General features: G+C 37.6%; 1 pseudogene; it reads left to right on the top strand.

Moving 5' to 3' along the window:
• The first annotated feature begins 20350 nt into the window (after positions 1–20350).
• Positions 20351–21611, top strand: LOC109694237 (transcription factor YY2-like; annotated as a pseudogene).
• The last annotated feature ends 1908 nt before the right edge of the window (positions 21612–23519 follow it).

Below are 23519 nucleotides of genomic sequence, written 5' to 3'. Positions count from 1 at the left end.
TGGCACTGCACTAGCTTTCTCAGGCTGGCATGTTTATTTACAGTTCATGTGGGAAGTGGGCCTTCCCCCCTGTCCTGTGGAGTTTTCCTCCCACCAGCTTTCCCACACCTGGTTGCTAGGCATGTGCCACCACTCGTGTCTTCTCTGGACTGCTTGTTTATTTACAGTTCCGTGAGGGATTGCCCCTCCCCACTTCAGTGCTCAGGGCACCCTGCCCTCTTTGCTACATGTCTTTTTTGTTGTTATTGCTTATTATTCAGTTTTTTTCTTTTTTCCCTGGGTGGGGATCAGTCTGTCCAGGGGAGCTATGCTGATCTGGCCCAGTGTTGTCTGTGGGAATACCATGTGCCACTTATCTCACCTTGTGGTCTGCATCTTCCCAAGCAGTCTGGGCACTGGTGTCTGGTGGTGGCATGGGAGCACTCCTGGTTTTTCCATTTAACATGAAATGGGGATGCTATGCATGGGCTGGGGGTGTGGAGGAGTGTACGTTTTGCCTCTTCTCAGTGGTTTTTCCTATAATGTGTATCTCCTGCATCTCTCCAAAATTTTAGTTTAGGTAGCAAGCTTTCTGCTTCCTCCCTTTAGCTGCCATCTTGGAATCTCTCCCGACATTGTCATTTTAATGATGCTAGATTTAGTTAAGACTACTGAATCATATTGCATAGTTACCTAAACCCCAATATTTTTTCTTGTGCACTCCTAGCCTAAACTGAAGAGGAGACATAAGGTGGGCCTGGGAGTGAGGACTTGAGAGACTAAATATTATATGTTCTGGGCGAACCTCCAACCAGGCCTTAATTTTTAAGTCGTGTCTTAATATTTGACTTTATCTATAATGAAAGATGAATTTGTTTTCTTTCACAAATATACACCAATTTTTCTGGAATCTAGGTGAGTTCATCTTAATGTTGAGTGCACTTTGGAGATATTCAGGGAACACTTGTCTCAAAGAGCTTATGACTACCCTACCTTAGATGTACAAAATAAGCATTGCCAGGGATGGGATCAAAGCATGCCTAGTTTGAAAAAATTTTCCAGGTGATTTTGACCTACATCTATGGTTATAAATTATTACTTTACATTCCATTAAAAATAAATTTATTGGTACTAACTTTGTGCTGGGCACTATTAAAATCATAGACACTGTCTCTAGATGATTAAAAGTAAGTGCATAAACATAACTAAATGTGTCACCAAGTAATTAAAAGTAGTTGATTTGTATCACCATTTACCTTTGAAGACTTGAGTGACCAAATAACCTTGGACCTCTGCAATGGGCATAATGGCTCCCAAGAGCTGAATCAAGCCTAGGACTGAAAAAGTTGTCTTTTCCGGGTTAGAAGGGAAGACCTTTACATACAAGGTTACCTTGTTTTTGACCACTTGACAGAATCATCTTAAAGAAAAGGAAAGGTAAAAATTGTGTATAAAAGAAAAAGAGAGAGGAAAGGCAGAGTTATACCCTGTGGCAAAGACAACAGCATCAATGTCATTCTCCCTGGACTTGTCCTCAAACATGACAGCTGTCTCTGTGAATTTGTTCACATTTCCTTTCACCTTCATTAAACCAGAAATTACACAGTTTGGCAGTTCATTTACCATTAACTGGCAATGAAGATGAAGTGAAGGAGAAATGAGAGTGAGCACGAGAGAGAAAAAGAGACAGGGAGAGAGAAAAAAATCAGTATCTTGTCAGTAAAATTCTGCTTTGGTGTAGTTGGTTAAACAATATCCCTGTGGTTTCCCCCTCAGTCTATCCATGGAATTTGGGAAAGTTTACTTTATAACGACTTGGTGCAGATCAGGATTTCAGGGGAGAAGTTGGACCTGGGATGGCATTGCAAAGGAGGGTATTAGAGGATTGAAGGAAGAAGAGTTTTATTTGGGTGAGTGTATATGTGATTTCTCAATTATCAGTGAGTATGATGAGGCAATAGACAATAGTTTTAATCCACATATCAAGAAGTCTGGCAGAACAAGACTATTAATATTCTGTTCAGATCCATTTCCAGTTCTAAAGGTGCAAGAAGTAGACTTAGACCATGGTTTTCAAAGCTACCTTATGAATTACAAATGTACACAATTTACAGCTAACAAATTGCTTTTCCATGCATTAACTTATTTAACTCTCACACAAACTCTATAAAGGAAGGAGGGCAAGTATCATTATCCAGGTTTTATAGGTGAAGAAATGAAGGTTGAGAAGTTAAATGATTTACCCCATGTGTCACAGGCTAGGATTTAGCATGGCATGGCCCAGTCCATCATTAACCAAAATGCCATTTTGTGGTGCATGACTATAGACAGAAGTCTAATTTTCCAAATTACCATGATCTCTATCCCCAAATGACAGCAGTACAAATTATGCTGACATCTTCCAAGAAAATTGCATAATCAGGAAAATGTTTTTCACCTCAAAGTAAGCCTCATTGAAAATACAGTCCTTCTTACTCCTCAAAAGTCAGCTCCCAGGCCATGGTTCCAGGGTCTTCCTTCTGGGGAGTTTACTCACCAGGAAAGCTTTTCAGGGACAGGTGAGCATCAGTGTGATGGAAAGTGCAAATCATTACACCATAGAAACCATCCACCTTCTTTTTCCCTTCACACTCAGTGACCACCTCCTATTGGCCAGAAATAGAGAAATCAGGCTGCTCCTTCACACGCTGCACACATTGGTCTGAAAAGTGACAGTCACAGGGGGACACAGCCTATGCAAAGGAACCCTTCATAGTGAGACTCCCTGCAGATCCTTACGGTAAAATTTGGTGTCACAGGCACTATCACATTGCAGGGCCCATGCAGGGATCAAGAAAGAGAAACTGTTTTGTTTGGGGCTGATGCTTGAGTGAGAAAACTTCAATGAGGCAGATGAAGTAAAGTAGAATTGGCAAGGTGTTATGCTCTGCTGCTAGAAAAAGTGTGACTCGCTTGGTCTCTTGGGCTAGACTACACTGCTTAGGCACGTAGTGCCTGAGGTAAAGCCTTGGTTTCTCCTAGTCTTCGATGACATTCCATGCTTTAATGGCCTTTCCCTCATTGAGAACTCCCTAAGCCCACTGATGTCTTCTTACCCCAAAGCCTGTTCCTACTGCTAGCCTTAAAAGGAGGCTTTAGTGGAAAAGCCTCGCTTTCCATAAGAATAGGAAAACATTCCAGTGGCTCCCAAGTTATGAAAAGGAGCCTCTTTTTGCCTTCTACAAATGTCCATTTACAAGTAAGTATAAAGAAAGAGGCTGTGAGATGGGATAGTCAGTGCTATTATTTTTTAGCCATAAAAATAGTAAGAATGGGTTACTCTAATCAGTCATAGAAATATCAAGAATGTATTTCCATGTGCTTCTAGGATCTTGGAAGTTACGTACATCAGGTATTGGTGGACAGTAGGGACACCACCATGCCCTAGTCATCCTGAGCTCTAGATAGTTCCTCCCTATCATGGTGCTTCTGCTTGGATCATACTTTTCTTCCTTCTTTATTTGTCAGACTCCTACATATCCTTCAAGACAGCCTGGACATTATCTGCTCTAAAAACCTTTCCTGAGTCCTGATATCATGTATCCTGGTTATTCTCATTTCTCTGCTCCATAATTCAAAGTTTAACTTCTTTTTGTCTTCTAGTAAGGTTTCCATGACTCTCTTTCTAATCTATTTTACCTATTTTAATGAAATTATTCTTTCTAGATGAGATCTGGTGTGTTCAGGGTGGTAATGGCCATAGACAAATTATTCTTTCCAAAGTGTGGCTGTGACTTAAATTAGGCTGTGGCATAATTACAAGTTTTGGCATTGCCCCTTTTGTGGCAAAATTCCTATCTCTCAGCTTAGTATTCAAAAATTTCTATAATTTCTAGTATATTCCCTGTTTACCCTACTAGATTGTAAAGCCCTTGACTCATAATCACAGTTTTCCCTAGAGGATTTAAAATTACATATAACACTAAGTAAGTGTCTAATTATGTATAAATGTATGCAATTATGTATGCATGTAAAGTATATATATAACTATATGTCATTATGTATATGTGTAATGTATATATGTATGAGTGTAAGTAATTATGTATAGATGCATGTTGAATTATACTGAGAAAAGTATAGATGCAAAAAAGCAGTAATTTCACGATACATAACAAATTAATGAAATACATCAATGCTTATTTCAAAATGATTTGACTATGATGTTTCTATGTCTTTTCAGAAAATTTGTAAGGAAAATTTCAATATAAAAGTCAAATATCTACAAAAGTTGCCATCTTTTATATTATTTTAAATATTAATTTTTGATTCTTAATTATTTATTTGATTTTGTGTTAATTCAAAACAACTTAAAATGTTCCCTAAATCCATGAATGGTGTAGTAAGTTATAGCACTTTAACATGATGCAGAATTTGTCTTCTATACCACTCCCTAGGCAACCTGCTAAAGATGAGGCACATTCTGTCACTCACATTCTTACTGTCTTCTACCATTTGTTCCAGAAAACCAAATACTTACTTTGAAATGTATCACATTTCACAATTTATCCTAATCTTCATTTTATGTTCTATTTATTTCTAAGTCATTAAAATGTTCCTGAAATATTCTAGGTGCTTTTTAAACTAAATCTAGTTGGGTGCAGTTGGATCCTAGGTGCAGCTAAAGCTTTGTACCTATGACTACATCTTCATCTGGAAAATCTCTGTTGTTCAAGAGTCACATCAAATGTCACTTGTCTTGAGAAGACTTTCTACTTTCTTAGAGAAGCTGGCTGCAATGTTTGTCTTTGAAGCCCCAAACTCTCCATTCATATTGTTATAAAGGAAAATCAAATGCACTACATTATTGTGCACTTGTTTCCATGATTATGACGTACCTGAGAGCAGTGTATATTCCTTACATTCCTTTATACCTTTGTTGCTAACAAAGTACCTACTACACAATGGCTGCTCAATAAATGCTTTGGAATGAATTAGTTAATGAACTAGAAGAAAGAATTTGGAGACACCCAAACTGTAATTTTTGAAATCTGTGTGTGAACATTGAAAATGACTTAGAATATACAGTGAAAAATTAATGTTTCATAAAATTAAATTTACATTTCAACCACATCAAATACATAATATTATGTACATTTACTTAATTATAAATTGTATAATCTCTCCTCAATAGGTATCTCTCTTTTGAGTATATCTTGTTCATTTTAAATATGTAAAACTCAAAAATAGGGAATCCAGTTGATTAAGAAGATAATAGTTTTTCTTTAACTTGCATTAAAATATTAACAAAAATAAAATAGTGTTTTTGCAATACCACTTATGGTAAAAACTCTCAGCAGATAAGGAATAGAGTAAAACTTTCTCAATTTGATTAAAACCATCTAGAAAATGGAGTACCTCAACCATATTTACTTTCTTAACTTCCTTCTTTTATGCTCTTTCTCTCATTTGTGAGCTCCCCTTAGTATGATCTGGTTTTCCTAATATTGCTTGCATTTGTAGTAGGTCTATATTCCACATATGAGAGAAAACATGCAGCCTTTCACTTTCTGAATCTGGTTAACTTCACTTAAGATGATGTTCTCCAGTTCCATCCATTTCTCTGCTAATGACAAAATTTAATTCTTCTTTATGGCTGTATAAAATTCCATTGTATTTAAAAACCATATTTTCTTATGCATTCATTAGTAGTGGGGCATCTTGGCTGTTTACACAGCTTAGTTATTGTGAAAAATGCTGTAGTAAACATGGGTGTCAAGGTGCCTTTATTGAACTTGACTTATATTCCTTTGGGTATATCCCTAGGAGTGGTATTATTGGATCACATGGCAGTTCTATTTTTAGCTTTTTGAGGAAACTCCATACTGTTTTCCATAGCAGTTGTAGTAATTTATATTCCTACCAACAGTGTGTAAGGGTTCCTTTATTCCCACATTTTCACCATATGTTGTTGCTTGTGTTCTTTATGAGAGCCATTCTAATAGGAGTGAGGTGAAATGGTAACATGATTTAGATTTGCATTTCTTTTATGGCCAGGGATGTTGAGCATTTCTTTTTCTCTTCTTTCTTTTATCATTTTTACATTTACTTACATGTGTATACATTGTTTGGGCCACCTCCCACCTCCTTCCAGCACCCCCCACCCCTTGTTTTTCTCTGATTTTGATGAAGAGAAAACATAGGAGATAATACAAAAGACACAGTGTTTTTGATAGCTTGAAATAAAGATAGCTATACAGGGAGATTTATAGTGTTCCTTCCATGTACTTGTTTGTTGCAATCCATCATTGATTCATCTGCCAGACTTCTTCACTACTTCCCAGTCACCTTCCCATAATGCTCTCTGCCAGTTTAAGATTACTTTAATCACTCCTCTACAGAGAACACATCAACCACATTCAAGTTTTAGGTCTCTTTCCCTTTCCTTATTCCCTATTCCTCCCTTCATGTGTTTTTTGGCCATTTGGATTTTTCCTTTGAAAAAGCTGTATTTAGTTCATTTGCCCATTTCTTCACTGGGTCCTTGATTTTTAGGGAGTTCAGTTTTTTGAGCTACTTGTATATTCTGGTTATTAATCCCTTGTCAGATGTATACTGGCAAAGGATTTCTCCCATTATGTGGACCATATCTTAAGTCTGGTGACCATGTTCTTTGCTCTGCAGAAACTTTTCAGTTACATGTAGTCTCATTAGTCAATCCTTTCTCTTAGTTGCTGAACCATCTCTGAGTAAATTCAGAGAACTTCAGGTGCATAATTACTCAACCAGCTCTGACATGGATTAGACTGTCTTGTCCTAATTGGCTTTCTTTTTGTTCTCTTCTCTAAGAGAATAAACACCTAAGGGAGGGTTCCCACTAAAGAAAAGAATTAATTATATTTTGTAATACAAGGCAAAGAAAACGACCTTGGCTTTGGAATCAAGCACAGCTGGATCTGGAATCCTAACTATACCTGATACTAGTTGTGGGTTCTTAAGAGTGTTATTCAATTTCTCCGAGTCCATTTCCTTGTCTATAAAGAGGGACAAAAATTTCACAGATAGAAAAGCAATATTGTTGTCGTTATTGCACACTGAGAGAGTTAAATCCATACATTAGAATTTGGGGATGCAGGCCAGAAGTTTGATGAGTTTTTATTTCACTCCAGAAGCAATAGTGAAGGTTAGTTCATATAAAATGAAGCCTACCTCAAAGTTCTGACTAGCATCACTTTTTAATATGTTAGCACAGGTCTGTCTGTATATATTCTCAGATTTTGCCTAAAGCATATGCCAATCATGCATTTAAATTATATATTCTCATGGAGCTGGGAGTGTATTTCAGTGATAAATGTGTGCTTAGCAAGAGCAAGATCCCAGGTTCAACCTGCAGAGCCAAAAAATAAAAGAAAATAAAAATAGTTGTATAGGTTCTTCAGTTGTACAGTCTAAATTGCTACATACAAGATAAGTAAAGCACTCCTTAGAAACAATGTGTGTTATAAAATTGCATGCCAAAAGGAAAGGGAATAAAATAAAAGCTAGAGCACTAACAATACCAGTAGTTATTACCTAGGACATGATCTGAACAGGCCAGCAAATACAGTCAGCTGGAGCATGCCTTGGAGAATATTTTTTAAAATATATAAAACAATCTGTGAGACTTGCACTTCTTTCCAAAATGGAGTAGCAGGGACTGGACTTACTTTATAAAACAAATTTTAAAACTTTATCAAATGTATGAAATAATAACTGTCAAAATATTGGAATTAAATAATAAAGGACAGTGCTCTTTGAATGATGAGAAGAAGTGAGGCAAACCTCAAGATTGACCACCCTATTCTTTGAGGAGTTTCCATCCACACAGAGAGAGAAATGTGGGTAGCACCCAGTGGCCTCTATGGGTGAGAAGATGATGTCAGAGTCTGTTTAAGCCAAGGTGGTTGGAATTCTCAGACCAGAGAGCAGAGAAGAGAGAGGTGTACAGAGAGATTTAGTCCCCTGTCAGGTTTCAGTTGAGAATTGGTCAAGCACATGAAAAAGGGAACTACTCAAGACTGAGAACTGAGTCAGCTTTAAGGTTAAGACCTACTTCCCAGAACTCACAGAGCACCATCATCCAGAGTGGAAAAGCTCAGAATGCATGGGATTTAAGTTTGTAATTAGCATTGTTCTGACCTCAGCTGTGGGGAAGAAATTTTAGGTTAAATATTGCTTTGGTTCACCAAACAAAGCCTAAAAGCAAGACCCAAAGTATCAATCATAACTTGACCACATTCCAAAGCAAAGTACAAGCATACTCTTAATAAAATAACCATCCAGCTTCCCTGAAGATAAAATTCATAATGCTACACTTAATAAAAAATGACCAGACATACAAAGAATCAGAAAAATAAAATCCATAATGAGAAGAAAAATAAATTAATCAAAATACTAAAATACTAAAAAATCATATAGATTGTAACATTAGTAAATAAGGAAAGTAAAATAGTTATAGTAACTATATTGTGTATGTTCAAAAACTAGAGAAGTGCTGGGTAGCCTAGATGTGATACCCAGCACTGCAAAAAGAATGGGAAAAACTAGAGAAAAATTTAATGTATTAGGTAAATATATGACAATGTTTCTTAAATGAACTTCTACATATGAAAAATTAAAATGTATGAAATGAAAAATGCACTGGATGGGGTTAGCATTTGAGTAGACATCAAAAAGGAAAAATGTGAAGTTGGAGACATAACAATAGAAACTATCCAACATGAGGCACAGAAGACTAAAGGAATACTAAGAGAAAGATGAATAAAGCATCCTGGAACCACGGAACATATTCAAACAGCCAAGTAAGTGTGTAATTGGAGATGCTGAAGGAAATAAGGCAAGATAGGGAATATAAGATATTTGAAGAAATAATGGCTAAAAAATTTCCAAATTTAAAGAAAATTATAAACTCAATGGACTCCAAGCCCAAGAAACATGAGAACACCAAGACACATCATAAACAAAGTGCTTAAAATTAGTGATCAATGGAAAATCTTGAAAGAAGTCTGAGAAAAATTACACTTTACATAGAAGAGAAAAATAATAAGGATGGCTTAGATTCCCTGCCAGACCTTATGAAAGTGAGAAGATATTATAGCAACATCCTTAAAGCATTCAAAGAAAGGCCTGCATTGGCCTAATGCAAACATCAGACCAGGACACAACAAGAAAGGAAAATTCAGGGCAATATCCCTGACGAACAGAGATGCAAATATCCTTAACAATATACCAGGAAATTAAATTCAAGAGCACATTAAAAGGATCCTTCACTACAAGCAAGTGCGATTTATCCCTGGGATGCAAGGATTCTTCAACATATGTAAATCAATAAATATGATATACCATAGTAACAGAATGAGGTACAAAAACCACATATTGTCTCAATAGCTGCAGAGAAGGCATTTGACAGAATTCAATACCCTTTCATGATAAAAACTCTCAACAAATTACCTATAGAAGAAAAGTGCCTCAGCGTAATAAAGGTCACATACAGCAAAGCCATAGCAAACATCATACCTAATGGTGAAATGCTTTTAGCATTTCCTCTAAGACCAGGAACAACATATTCACCACCTCTATGCAACATAGTACTGGAATCCCTAACCAGAGCAACAAGACAAAAGAAAGAAGGAAAGAGCATACAAATCAGAAAGAAAGAAATCACATTGCCACTGTTGGCAAATGACCTGTCGTCCTTTGTATAGAAAACCCCAAACACTCCACAAAAACTAGAGTAAACGACTTTCTCAAAGCTGCAGGAGAGGAAATCAACATACAATAATTAGTACCATTTCAAAACACTAACACTGAATTATCTCAAAAAGAAACGAAAACAATATTATTTACAATAGTTATAAAATAATTTAAGATAAATTTAATCAAGAAGGTTCAACGAAAAGTATAAAACATTGATGAGTGAAATTGAAGAAGACATAAATTAATAGAATGAAATCATGTATTTATGGGTTGGTAGAATTACTATTGTTAAAATGTTCACACTACAGGTTCAGTATAGTCCTTATCAAAATTCCAATAACATTTTTACAGAAATATGAAACATAATTCTAAAATTCATTTTGAAACCACAAAAGATCCTGAGTAGCCAAAGTAATATTGAGAAAAAAGAACTTCTCCAGAGACATAATACTACCTGCTTTCAAAATTTACTACCAATGTATAGTATTCAAAGCAGTATGATACTGACATGAAAACAAACATACAGATCCGAGGAACAAAAGAGAACCTAGAAATAAATCCACCCATTTTATGTCAACCAATTTTCAGCCAAGATGTCAAGAGCAAACAATGGAGAGAAGACAGTCTCTTCAATATATGGTGCTAGAAAACTGGTGGTCCACATGCAGAAGAATTTAGACTCTCATGAATTTGATCAGGGGTGAATATCTAAAATTTACATGAAACTCAACTATATGAAAAGAAAACAAATACTCCAATTGAAGTGGGCTAAAGACCTGAATAGACATTTTTCACAAGAAGACATATGAATAGCTGACAGATACAGGAAAAATGCTCAACATCACAAGTCATTAAGTAAATAAGTCAACCACGTAGAAGTATGGAATAGAACAATGGCCACTAGAAATGGGGAAGGTAAGGGAGAGGAGTAAAGAAAGAAATCAAGAGGGACTTTATTCACAGGTGACATGATGATCTATAATAGAAAGCCCAAAGAAACTGCAAAAAAATCACTAGAACTAATTAGTGAATTCAGCAATGTTGTAGGACACAAAATGAATACACAAAATCCACTGTATTTATGTACACTAGCAGCAACTAGAAATTGAAATTTAAAAACACCATTTACCATAGGATCAAAATATATTGAAATATTTAGAGATTAACCTGACAAAAGGTGATTAATATTTATAGAATGCAAACTATAATATTGTTAAGAACAATTGAAGATGTAAATAAATGTGTTCATGTATTGAAAGATTCAATAGTTAATGTCAGTCCTCCCAAAGTTAATCTGTGGATTAAATGTATCCCCTATCCAAATTCCCACAGGCTTCTTTTGGAGAAATTGACAAACTGATTATAAAATTTATATGACAATTCAAAAGTCTTTGGATGTTCAAAAAACTGGGAAAGTTGAAGAACTCACACTACTTGACTTCAAGACATATTACAAAGTTACAGTAATCAAGGCAGTGTGATATTGGTGTCAAGAAAGACCAATAGATCTAAGGAAGAGAAGAGAGACCAGAAAGAGACTCACACATATGTGGTCAACTTGTTTTTAATAAAGGACCAAAGACAATGAAAAAAGTAGAGAAAGGATAGCCTTTCAATCAATAATATGTGAACAATTTACATTCATTTGCACAAACGTGGACGTCAATCCATACTTCACTCCATATGCTAAAAATTAATTCAATATAGAATATACATCTGAATATAAAATCTAAAATTGTAAAACTTTATGAAGTTTTTTGCTGAGTCATTTGACATAAGTTTCAGATGTGATGACCTTTCAACTGTAAATACTTCAACATGTGTCTGAAAATTATTATATTTATATATGTTACTGTTATTATACCTAATAAAGAGTGATATAACAACATTCCTCATAATATAGTCCATATTTAAATGTCATTAATCAAACTAGTAATCTGCTATATTATTTCAAACCTCAATGAAATCTAAGGATCTATTCATCGCATTCAGTTTTCATGTCTTTTTAGTTGCTGTAATGTAGACTAGGTCTTCCCAAAACTTTTTACTCCATGACATTGATATTTTGCAAAAGTCCATGCCAACAGACTTGAAGTATGCCCAACAATTTAGATTTGTTAAATTAGTTTCTCATGTCTGGAAGCATATTAAATATTTTACAAGTATATCACTTAAGTGATATTATACATTTCCCATTGTATCACAATAGATACACCCAGGGACCATCTGTCTTACTAGTAATGCCAGCTTTAATCACTTCATGAACTGGCATCTGCTGGGGTTCTCCAGGATGAAGATACCTTTCCCTTCTTAACTAATAAGCACCCTCCTTTTGTTACTTACACTTTGAGATGTGTGCATACTCTGTTTTCCATTGCAGTTTACCATTCATATTCTGTACGTCACTCACTTATTGTACTGCTGGCTTTAAAATAGCAAATTTGCAATTTTATCATCCCTTCTACATATAATTGGTATTATTCTAGAAAGGAGAGTTTTCCCTCCTCTTCATTTTCTTCTTTTAGTATTAGTATAAACACATGGATTTTTAAAGAAAATATGTGAACCTGCAGATGAATCCTGAGGTAGCCAAGTTTTCAAGTCTTTGTGAGGAAAAGATGTTGAGCACAGTTCTCTCTAGAAGAACTTAACAAGTAATAACAGTACGTCCTGATCCTTATCCCTTATATTATAGGTGTTTCCTCCACAATAAATTCTCCTTGCAGGCATTGTGACCCCATGGGAGACAGTGACATTCAAGAGAGCATTTGACATTGCAGGGTTACCATCTCCGATTCTCACAGGTGAATAGCCTTGAAGACTGGTCCTTTCCCCATCATCACCTCTTATGCCTCCCTCCTGTGGTCTTTTTTTGATGCATGGGCTAATATTCTAGACTTATTTTACAAGTAAAATTTTATTTGAAAAACTGCTACAAGTTTTCTGAATTTCTAATTTTTTTAATTACAAAAGAAAATATCCTCACTGTCAAGTTTACTTGGCGTAGATGTTGGTATAGTTTGGATCAGATATGTCCCCCAAAGGCTCATGTGTTGAAAGCTTGGCCCCCTGCTTCTGGTGCTGTTTGGAGGTGGTGGAACCTGTAGGTGTTGGGGCCTAGTAGAAGTAAATTAGATTATGGGTTGGTGCTGGGTCCTGGCCTTGAAGGAGATATTGGATATTAGGTCTCTGTGCCATCCTCTTTTTCTCTTTGCTGTCAATGCTCTTCTTTCTCTTTTTAAATTTTTTTAGACAGGGTATTATAGTCCTTAGACTTGGTCTACATAGCCCAAGCTGTCCCCAAACCCATGGTCCTCTAGTCTCAGCATCCTGAGTGCTGGAATTATAGGGATGTACCAGCACTCCCTGTTTTTCTTCTTTTTTCTTTGACTATCTCAGGTATTTTGTCACAGTAACAGAAAGCTGATTAACATAGAAGTCTATGAAAACAAAAATACAAGTACGTCCCTGAACTCTAAAAGCAATATGGTAATGTTGACATGTTTTACCAAAGGTCCAGTCATTATATGAAAAGTTGAAAGTTCACTCGTATGAACTGTTACTGAGTATATATATTGGATAACATTTTTGGAGATAATCTATAAGATTACTATTAAGATATAAATGAATACAATCTCAGAATTAGTCATTCTAGTTTTAGAAGTTTACAGATAAAGATTTGTTTTGCAAAATTTTACTGAGGCAATTTGCATTGAATAACTTAAAAAAAAATCTGAATGTCCAGCAAAAAGAGATATGTAAGCAAGTAATGATATTGTCACTCAATGGAATACCTTTGCTGTTTATTTTTTAAAAGGCTGTTATTCATGTTTCGTTATATGTAAGATCCTCAAGATTGAGAGGAAATCAAGTGGTAGGTCTGAGAGAGAAAGCCTACATGTGTTTTTGACAATGTTGTAAAATGCATAGACTACTTCTGGAATGAGCATCAGAAGTGACTAGTGGTGCTTCTTTTGCAGTGGGATTCAGGACCAAGAGAGGATGTTAGAGAAGGGAATTTTTGCTTCTTTTTTTTTTTTTTTGCTCTATAGTTTGAATTTTTTAAAACATGTCTCTGAGTTTCTTTTAATATACAAAGTCATTTCAATAAGCAATTTCTGTGCTCTCAGTCTTGATTCCCACTTATGGTACCCTGTTAAGTACATCATGATGTATTAACTTCCCACTACTCCCTGAAAATTACTTTTCTTCCCCTTCTTGTCATTTTTTTTTCTTGAGACAAGTTCAGGCTGGCATCAAATTCATGATCTTTTGCATCACCACCCCAAGTAATGGAATCATAGGCATATGCCACCAAGCCCAGCTGAAAAATATTTTCTATATCCTTTTGTTTCAATAGCCACCCTCCACATTGTAAATAAAGTCTGATTTTTGTCTAAATTAAAATAGGATTGGAAGGCAAAGGGAAATCAAGTTGGGCTTTGTTTTCCATATTTCTTTGTTCAACTATAATGACACACATAAACAAACATTCAGGCAACAGAACAAGAAAAGCGAAAAGGGAAAGAGGAAGAAGTGTGAAGTGGAGAGCTTAGAATGGAGATGTGCAGAACAGCTGACTCCCAACCATGATCCTAATATTCCTAAGTATTTGTTATATGTTTACTTTCTAGATCCTAGGGACCAGGAAACAATTTTCCCATACTGAAATTACACTACAATTTTAACTATTGGGAAGACTTGTCCAGTACTTACTTGAGAAAGATCAAGACTTTCTAGAAATTAGTAGACCATCTTGGCCCTACAGAAATTTTTATGGCCACACTGCTAGATAATTGTAGGCTAATCCTCAAAGCTGGCCAAAAGCAGAGGGTGTCATACACAGCACCATATATAGGGCCATCAGCATCTTATTTTGAAAATTCACAGCTGGACACCAGAGTAGCAACATTTTGTGGGTGTCCATGTCATTCCACAGTTCTGACACCTTCTAAAAGTACTGGATGGTATATGTGAATTAAAATGAGGTGAGGGAGATCCAAGATGGTAACGGAGACAGAGCCAAAGACCGCATGAGCGCTTGAACCAAAGACCCTGCCGAGAAGCTGGAGACACACCTGGCTGAAGTAAAGCACCAGGGAGATCCAAAAATATGGTACTCTAAGCCCTTAGATCATGGAAAGCTTTTCCATGCCACAATCCAATAAAAGAACAGCCACCTGCCAAATCCCTGCCCTGTAGGCCTGCAGAGCCGCAGCTCCATTCTGCCAGGTTCTCTGCCCCTTGGGCTACACCACGCCACAGCCTTGTGCCAGACCCATTCATGGCAGGATCCCCACCTCTCGTGCTGTGCTGGATCCACACACCAGCAGGATACCCACACCACACCGGGATACCTGGCCCTTGGCCACTCCGTGCTACAGCCCTGAGCCCACCAACCTTCAGGCCATGCTGAGCACCAGCTACACATGGGACAACTGGACACCTGCCCCTCAAGCTCCCTGCCCCTCAGGCCTTGCCGGGCTCCAGATCCATGTGGAATGCCTGGAGCCCTGCCCCACTGGGACAGGCACCCGCTTGGCACGAGACAGGCTCATCCACCAGCCTGCCAGGATCCCTGCCCCTCGGGAGGAGCTGGCCCCAGCTCTACAGGCTTTCCAGAAAACCACTCCACCAGACTCCCATTTGGGCCACCACTAGAGGGAGACACACACAGGCAGGACTGAACACTAAAGGAGTAACAGAACAACTAAGCCTGCAATTCTACTATTCCAGAACTGGTGATTTTTAAATTTTTTATTTTTCATTTATTTTTCTTTTTCTCCCTTCTTTAAGGGTTTGGCTGCCTGGTTTGCTGTTTGATCACCCACCAGCTCTCCCATTTTTTCACTCTCTTCTCTCTTTCTTTTGTCTTTCCTTCTCTTTCTCTTTTTTATCCTCTGTCACAATTTTGTTAGTATTAATATTGTAACCCAGCTAATACTAAATTACACATAGTCTAGGGACAGAAATGATACACAGTGGAAATAGGGGAAGAAGAACAAGGGATGGAAACCAATCTCCCCCCAATAATAAAGTAGTACAGGATTTAGAACTAAATGAAGAAAACGGATAGCCAGATCCAGACTCCAACAAAACAAAGATAAACTATACCAAGGAACCCAATGAAGACCACAAGAACAACCTGAAAGAAGAAATTCTAGAAGTAATTAATAAGAATTTCATAGAGATGCTACTGGACATGGTCAACCAAAACATACAGGAGACACTCAAGAAATTCCAAGACAACAAAACTAAAGAATATGAGAAAACACAGAAACAAATAAATGAAATTATAGGAGCCCTAAACAAACACCAAACTGAAACAAAGATCACCATAAGCAGAGAGATAAATGAATTAAGGGCAAAAATTGACAATATTAAAGAAGAAGTAACCCAAGATATGAAAAACCTCAGAAAAAAGAATGAAACAGAAATACAAAACAAAATGGAAGGCCAATCCAGCAGAATAGAACAAATAGAAGACAGAATCTCAGAACTGTAGAAGCACTGTATAAACACCAAAGTGAAACAAAGAACACAAAAAATAAAGAGCTAAATGAACTCAGAACAAAAATAGACATTATTAAAAAGGAAGAAAATCAGGATATGGAAAAACCTCAGAAAAAAGAATGAATGAGAAATGCAAAGCAAAATGGAAGGCGAATCCAGCAGACTAGAACAAGCAGAAGACAGAATCGCAGAACTCAAAGATGAAATGGTAATTAAAGGAAAAACTGAAGAACTATTAGTTAAACAACTCAAGACCTGTGAAAAGAAAATGCAAGAAATCACTGACTCCATCAAAAGACCAAACTTGAGAATCATGGGCATTGAAGAAGGAGAACAGGTGCAAGCAAAAGGAGAGCATAATATATTCAACAAAATAATAACAGAAAATTCCCCAAATCTAGAGAAAACTATGCCCATTCAGGTGCAGGAGGCCTCCAGAACACAGAACAAACCTGACCAGAATAGAACTACCCCACGACATAGTATCATTAAAACAAGTACAGAGGCTAGAGAAAGACTATTGAAGGTGAAAGAGAGAAAAAACTAATAACATACAAAGGTAAATCCATCAAAATCACAGCAGACTTCTCAACAGAAACATTAAAAGCAAGAAGAGCATGAAGTGAGAACTTCCAAGCACTGAATGAAAATAAGTTCAATCCTAGCATACTTTACACAGCAAAACTATCATTTGACATAGATGGAACAATAAAAGTCTTCCATGATAAGCAGAAATTAAAACAATATATGACCACCAAGCCACCACTACAAAAGATTCTCCAAGGAATTCTGCACACAGATAATGAAAGCAAACAAAACCATGAAAGGGCAAGTAATACCAAACCACAGGAGAAGAAAAGGCAAGAAAGTAAAGAATAACATTGATTTAGCTACACATAATCAAATTCTTAATCAACAAAGACAACTACATGACAGGGATCACCATGTACTAATCAATACTAACACTGACTGATAATGGACTGATTTCCACCATCAAAAGACACCGACTGGCAAACTGGATTAAAAAGGAAGATCCAACAATCTGCTGCCTACAAGAGACCCACCTCATCAACAGAAATAAGCACTGGCTGAAAGTGAAAGGCTGGAAGATTTACCACGCCAATGGTCCCCAAAACCAGGCAGGGGTAGCAATACTTATCTTGTACAAAGTAGACCTCAAACCTACATTGATCAAATGAGATAAAGAAGGACACTCCTTACTAATAAAAGGGGAAATAGATCAAAAGGAAATAATAATTATCAACCTATATGCACCCAATGTCAATGCACCCAGTTTCATCAAACATACTCTGGAGGACCTAAAAACATATATAGACTACAAACAGTAGTAGTGGGAGACTTTAATATGCCCCTACCACCAATAGATAGGTCATCCACACAAAAATATCAATAAAGAAATTCTAGAACGGAATCACACCATAGATCAAATGGACCTTGCTGATGTCTACAGAATATTTCATCCAACATCTGCACAATGTACATTCTTCTCAGCAGCCCATGGAACCTTCTCCAAAATTGATCATATCTTAGGGCACAAAGCAAGCCTCAGCAAATATAAGAAAATGGAAATAATCCCATGCATTGTATCTGACCACAATGCACTAAAACTAGAAATCAACAATAAAAACAACAGTAAAAAGCAAGAAAACAATTGGAAGCTGAACAACACATTGTTTAATGACAAATGGGTCATTTGATGAAATAAAAAAGGAAACTAAAAGGTTCCTGGAAGTCAAGGAAAATGAAAACACAACCAACCAGAACATATGGGACACAGCAAAGGCAGTCCTGAGAGGAAAGTTTATAGCCATGAGTGCACATATTAAAATGACAGAAAGATGTCAAGTCAATGACTTAATGCTATGGCTCAAACTCCTAGAAAAACAGGAACAAGCAAATCCCAAAACAAGCAGAAGGAAAGAAATAATTATAATAAGGGCTGAAATCAATGAAATAGAAATTTAAAAAACCAAACAAGGAATCAATGAAACAAATGCTCGTTCTTTGAATAAATGAATAAGATTGACAGACCCCTAGCAAACCTGACTAAAATGAGGAGAAAAAAACCCCAAATCAGTAAAATCAGAAATGCAAAATGTGAGGTAAGAACAAACACCACAGAAATCCAGGAAATCATCAGAGACTACTTTGAGAAACTGTACTCTAATAAATTTGAAAATCTTAAAGAAATGGACAGATTTCTAGAAACTCACAACCACACAAAACTGAACCAAGATGATACTAAATCACCTGAATAGATCTATAACACAAAAAAGAAATTGATACAGAAATCAATAGAAGAGAAAAGTCCAGGACCTGATGGATTCTCTGCTGAATGCTATCAGACATTTAAAGAAGAAGTAATACCAACTCTCCTTAAACTGTTCCATGAAATATAAATGGAAGGAACAATGCCTAACTCATTTTATGAAGCAAATATTGCACTCATCCCCAAACCAGACAAAGATACATACAAAAAGAGAACTATAGGCCACTTTTCTTAATGAATATTGATGCAAAAATCCTTAATAAAATAATGGCAAACCGAATCCAACAATGCATCAGAAAGATCATACCCCATGACCAAGTCGGCTTCATGCCAGGGATGCAGTGGTGGTTCAACATATGCAAATCTATAAATGTAATACGGCACATCAATAGAAGCAAAATAAAAAAACCACTTGATCATCTCAAGAGATGCAGAAAAAGCCTTTGACAAGATCCAACACTACTTCATGATAAAAACTCTAAGAAAACTAGGAATAGAAGGAATGTACCTCAACATTGTAAAGGTTATTTATGATAAACCTACAGCCAACATCACACTTAATGGTGAAAAACTGAAACCATTCCCCCTAAAATCAGGAACGGGACAAGGGTGCCCACTATCCCCACTCGTATTCAACATAGTACTAGAATTCCTAGCCAGAGCAATTAGGCAAGAAGAAGAAATAAAAGGAATACAAATAGGTAAAGAAAGTGTCAAAATATCCTTATTTGCAGATGATATGATCCTATACCTTAAAGACCCAAAAAACTCTACCCCAAAACTCTTAGACACCATAAACAGCTACAGTAAAGTGGCAGGATACAAAATCAACCTACAAAAATCATTAGCTTTTCTATACACTAACAACAAACAAACTGAGAAGGAATATATGGAAACAATTCCATTCACAATAGCCTCAAAAAAATCAAATACCTAGGAGTAAATTTAACAAAAGATGTGAATGAACTCTACAAGGAGAATTAAAAACTCATGAAGAAAGAGATTGAGGAAGACTACAGAAGATGGAAAGATCTCCCATGCTCATGGATTGGTAGAATCAACATAGTAAAAATGTCTATACTACTGAAAGCAATCTACATGTTTAATGCAATTCCCATCAAAATCCCAATGACTTTCATCAAAGAGATTGAAAAATCTACTCTAAAGTTCATTTGGAAACACAAGAGACTACGAAGAGCCAAGCCAATACTCAGCAAAAAAAAGCAATGCTGGAGGTATCACAATACCCGGGTTCAAACTATATTACAAAGCAATAGCAATAAAAACAGCATGGTACTAGCATAAAAGCAGACATGAAGATCAATGGAACAGAACAGAAGATCCAGATATGAATCCACACAACTATACCCACCTCATTTTTGAAAAGGTGCCAAAAACAGACCATGGAGAAAAGACATCCTCTTCAACAAATGTTGCTGGGAAAAGTGGTTATCCATCTGCAAGAAACTGAAACTAGATCCATATTTATCACCCTGTATTAGTATCAACTCAAAATGTATCAAGGACCCAAATATTAGACCTGAAACTCTGAAGTCACTACAGGAACGAGAAGGAAACACTCTGGAACTAATAGATATAGGCAAGGACTTCCTTAATAGAACCCCAGCAGCCCAGGATGGGAGGCTGCCAAGGCACCCAAGGCAGGGAGCGCCAGGAGCAGAGGCCTAGGGAGCACAAGGGCGCCCTGAGCGATGGAGGCAGGGAAGCCCGGCAACACTGCCCTCTCTTCCTACCTGCTCCCTGCCTTCCTCCCTTGGCCTTCCTTCCACATGGACAGCAGCTGGCTCGCTGGCCTGGACGCCAGGATTCCGGGCCGCCACCACAGAGCTCTTAGCCATGGCCTCGGGCCACACCCTCTACATCATCAGGGAAGGCTGGGAGACTCCTGCCCAGATCATAGAGCTGCAGAGACCATCGCTGAGGATAGGAGACCATCAAGACTAAGGTAGTAGGCGAGGAAGATGACAATTATGACAAGGACGGCGAGGGGGAAGGGGGGGTGGGGGTGGGGTAGGGGTGGGGTGGGGGTGGGGTAGGGGTGGGGTGGGGGGGGCCCAGCGGGGCTCCAAGGGCATGCTGGCCACCATCACCACCACCACCACCATCACCACCTGCCCATGATCGCACTGCAAACACTTGTCACCCACGACACAACCCACGTGTACCACCACCAGGAGATGATCACGGTGCAGACTTGCTAGGAGGTGGTGTGCGATGACGATTAGGAGGGTCTTCCTGCCAAAGACCTATTCCAGTACCAGATCCTCATCCCAGGCAGCCTGGTGGCAATGACAACTACATCAAGCAGTCGTGGTTACCATGGCAGCGGCCGGCAAGAGCAGGGGCTGGTGGCAGGTCTTTTTAGGGTCGTGGTCGTGTCAAGAAGGGCAGCTTCAAAAAGGGTGGCAAGAAGAGTGACCCAGGCTGTGGGGCCAGCACGATAGGTGGCGGCTGGCGCTGTCACGAGGGCAACAAGAAGTGAGAGCAGAAGTAAATGCAAATCAAGACCTTGGAGGGTAATTTCCGGGTCACCATGTGGCCTTCAAACAAAAAAAAAAAATGGACCATGAAACAGTGGTGGAAGAAAAGATCGTTGCAGACAACTACCCTCCTGATTATTCAGAGTATATAACAGGCAAGAAACTCCTTCCTGTGGGAACACCTGGCATTGACCTCTCCCATCCTAAGCTACTAGTAGAATTTGCTAGAATGAAGCCAAGAATAATTAAAGAAGATGATGCTCCAAGAAAAAATAGCTTGCTGTCATAAAGGCTGCACAAATATGTTTAGTTATAACTCTGCTGTGAGAAATCATCTACACACCCACAACCCAAGAATCCACATCTGTACAGAATGCGGCAACGCTTTCACTGAGAGCTCAAAGCTAAAACAACATCAACTCATTCAGAGTGGAGAGAAGCACATTGGAAGGCTACAGGAAACGCTTTTCACTGAACTTTAATTTGCACATGTGTAAATCCATACTGGAGACAAACCTTATGTGATCCCCTTCCATGGTTGTAATAAGATGTTTGTTCAGTTAACTAACTTGAAGTCTCACATCTTACCACATGCTAAAGCCCAAAACAACCAGTGAAAAAGAAGAGAGAAGACCCTTCTCAACCACAAGATGCATCTTCAGGAGTGTGATTGGGAATACATATGTCTCTCCTTTGTACATTATTTCTAGGAAGAATTTTAAAAATGAATCCTACACACCTAAGGGACATGTTTTGATAAAGTAGTAAAATTTAAAAAAAACTTCATTAAGATGACGTTGCTAAAATGCTCCATCTTGCTCTTTAATCTCTTTAAAAACACAGTTTTTGTAAAGTGAGGTCTTGACATAAGGACCAATCATGAACTTTGCAACAAAAGACAATTCATTATACAACAGTGCTAAAAGTGAGACTTCTTTTCACATTCTCAAAAACATGAAGCTCACTTGTTGCTCACAATTTTTTAATTTTGTATTTCCAGGTGTGCATATTGTACATGTTTTGGGGATAAGCTTAGTAATGCTATGTGTGTTTTTTCTGGAAGCTGACAACTTTGCTTGCAATAGATTTTCTTTAAAAGAATGGGTAATTACATGCATACTTCAAAAGTATTTTCCTGTCCAAAAAAGTTATATTGGTTTTGTTTGCTATCTTAATTTTGGTTGTATTCTTTAATGTTAACACAGTTTGTATAGTTGTATCATATAGTTGTATTGAATCATATAGTATCACACATGAGATATGATTTAAGTGTTAATCTGTTTAAACCCATTTTAGTCACTTTTGCCACAAAAAATACTGCCAGATGCTGATGGTTAGTGTAATTTCTCCACCTGTTCAGTTACAGAAGGCTGTGCTCAGTTGTAGAATGCATTGTACCTTTTAACACCTGAAAGGGCAACAATAAAACTGAAGTCCTAAAGAAAAAAAAAAAGAAAGAAATCAAGCTTGGGCTGCTGGAGTGGCTCAATTGGTAGAGAGCCTGCTTAGCAAGCATGATGCCCTGAGTTCAAACCCCAATACTACCAAAAAAAAAGTCCAGCATGGTATGAGCTGGCACAAAGATGTACCTTTGTCACTTGTTTGATTTAAGTTAAAAAAAATTAAGAGTTGCCTCATAAAGTGATACCTAAACAGTGTTACTATTCAAAGAGTTCTTGCAAGCCCTCATGGCAGATAAAGTGAATGTAAAACCTGGGCACTGCTCCCACCACCTTAATTTTCCAGCATGGGAACACCACCTGTGTCCTGGCTAAGTCCTGAACACTGGGTGCTCTGTGCAGCAAGTTACAGTTACCCCACATTCCTCCCTCCCATCCAAATATAGACGCTTCAGTCTGCAAGTGACCTCATGCAGGACCACTTTCTGTGTCTGGTGTGTGAAAAATAACATTTTATGCCCAATTTAGAGGTTTGGAGCATGGTTCCCTCTTACTCTGTGATCCGTCATATACAAGTAAAACTAGAGGATAGATTATAAGAGAGTCTGTATGATGTACTCAGCCTGCACCTTTCCTTGGACTGTCAAATCACACTGAAAGCATAAATGAATATTTATTTGAGAATTGTGGAAACATCTTTATGCTTTTAGAAGTAAAAAAGTTAAATAAAAACCACTTTTACATCTTTTCAAAATGAAAGTTGGACTTTAAAAGTTTCAAGGTTTGCCCAAACCTTGAACAACAGGGCTTTATTCTATTCAGTTTAGCAATCATTTACTGAGCACTCTCTGCGCACAGGGTTGTTCGTGCCATACAACCTCCAGAAAGACTGGTCACTGCTCCAAAAGATATTAGGGGTCCATACAGTCAGGAGAAGGGATGAGAGAGACTGTGAAATACAGGGGAAGGGCTTTGAGAGTCACAGGAGGGTACATCTCCATCTTGGGAGAAGCATGTATTTCACATGGTTTTGTGTCTTCATGTACATTAGAAGGCGCACACTGGAGTCTAGAAAGTGTGTTAGAGCAGCATCCTGTTTTGGGAAAACTAATGAAAACATGCATA

Source organism: Castor canadensis, chromosome 12 (assembly GCF_047511655.1).
Source record: "Castor canadensis chromosome 12, mCasCan1.hap1v2, whole genome shotgun sequence".
Lineage (NCBI taxonomy): Eukaryota > Metazoa > Chordata > Mammalia > Rodentia > Castoridae > Castor > Castor canadensis.
Note: the sequence above shows the minus strand (reverse complement) of the source record. Positions and strands in the feature narration are given on the sequence as shown.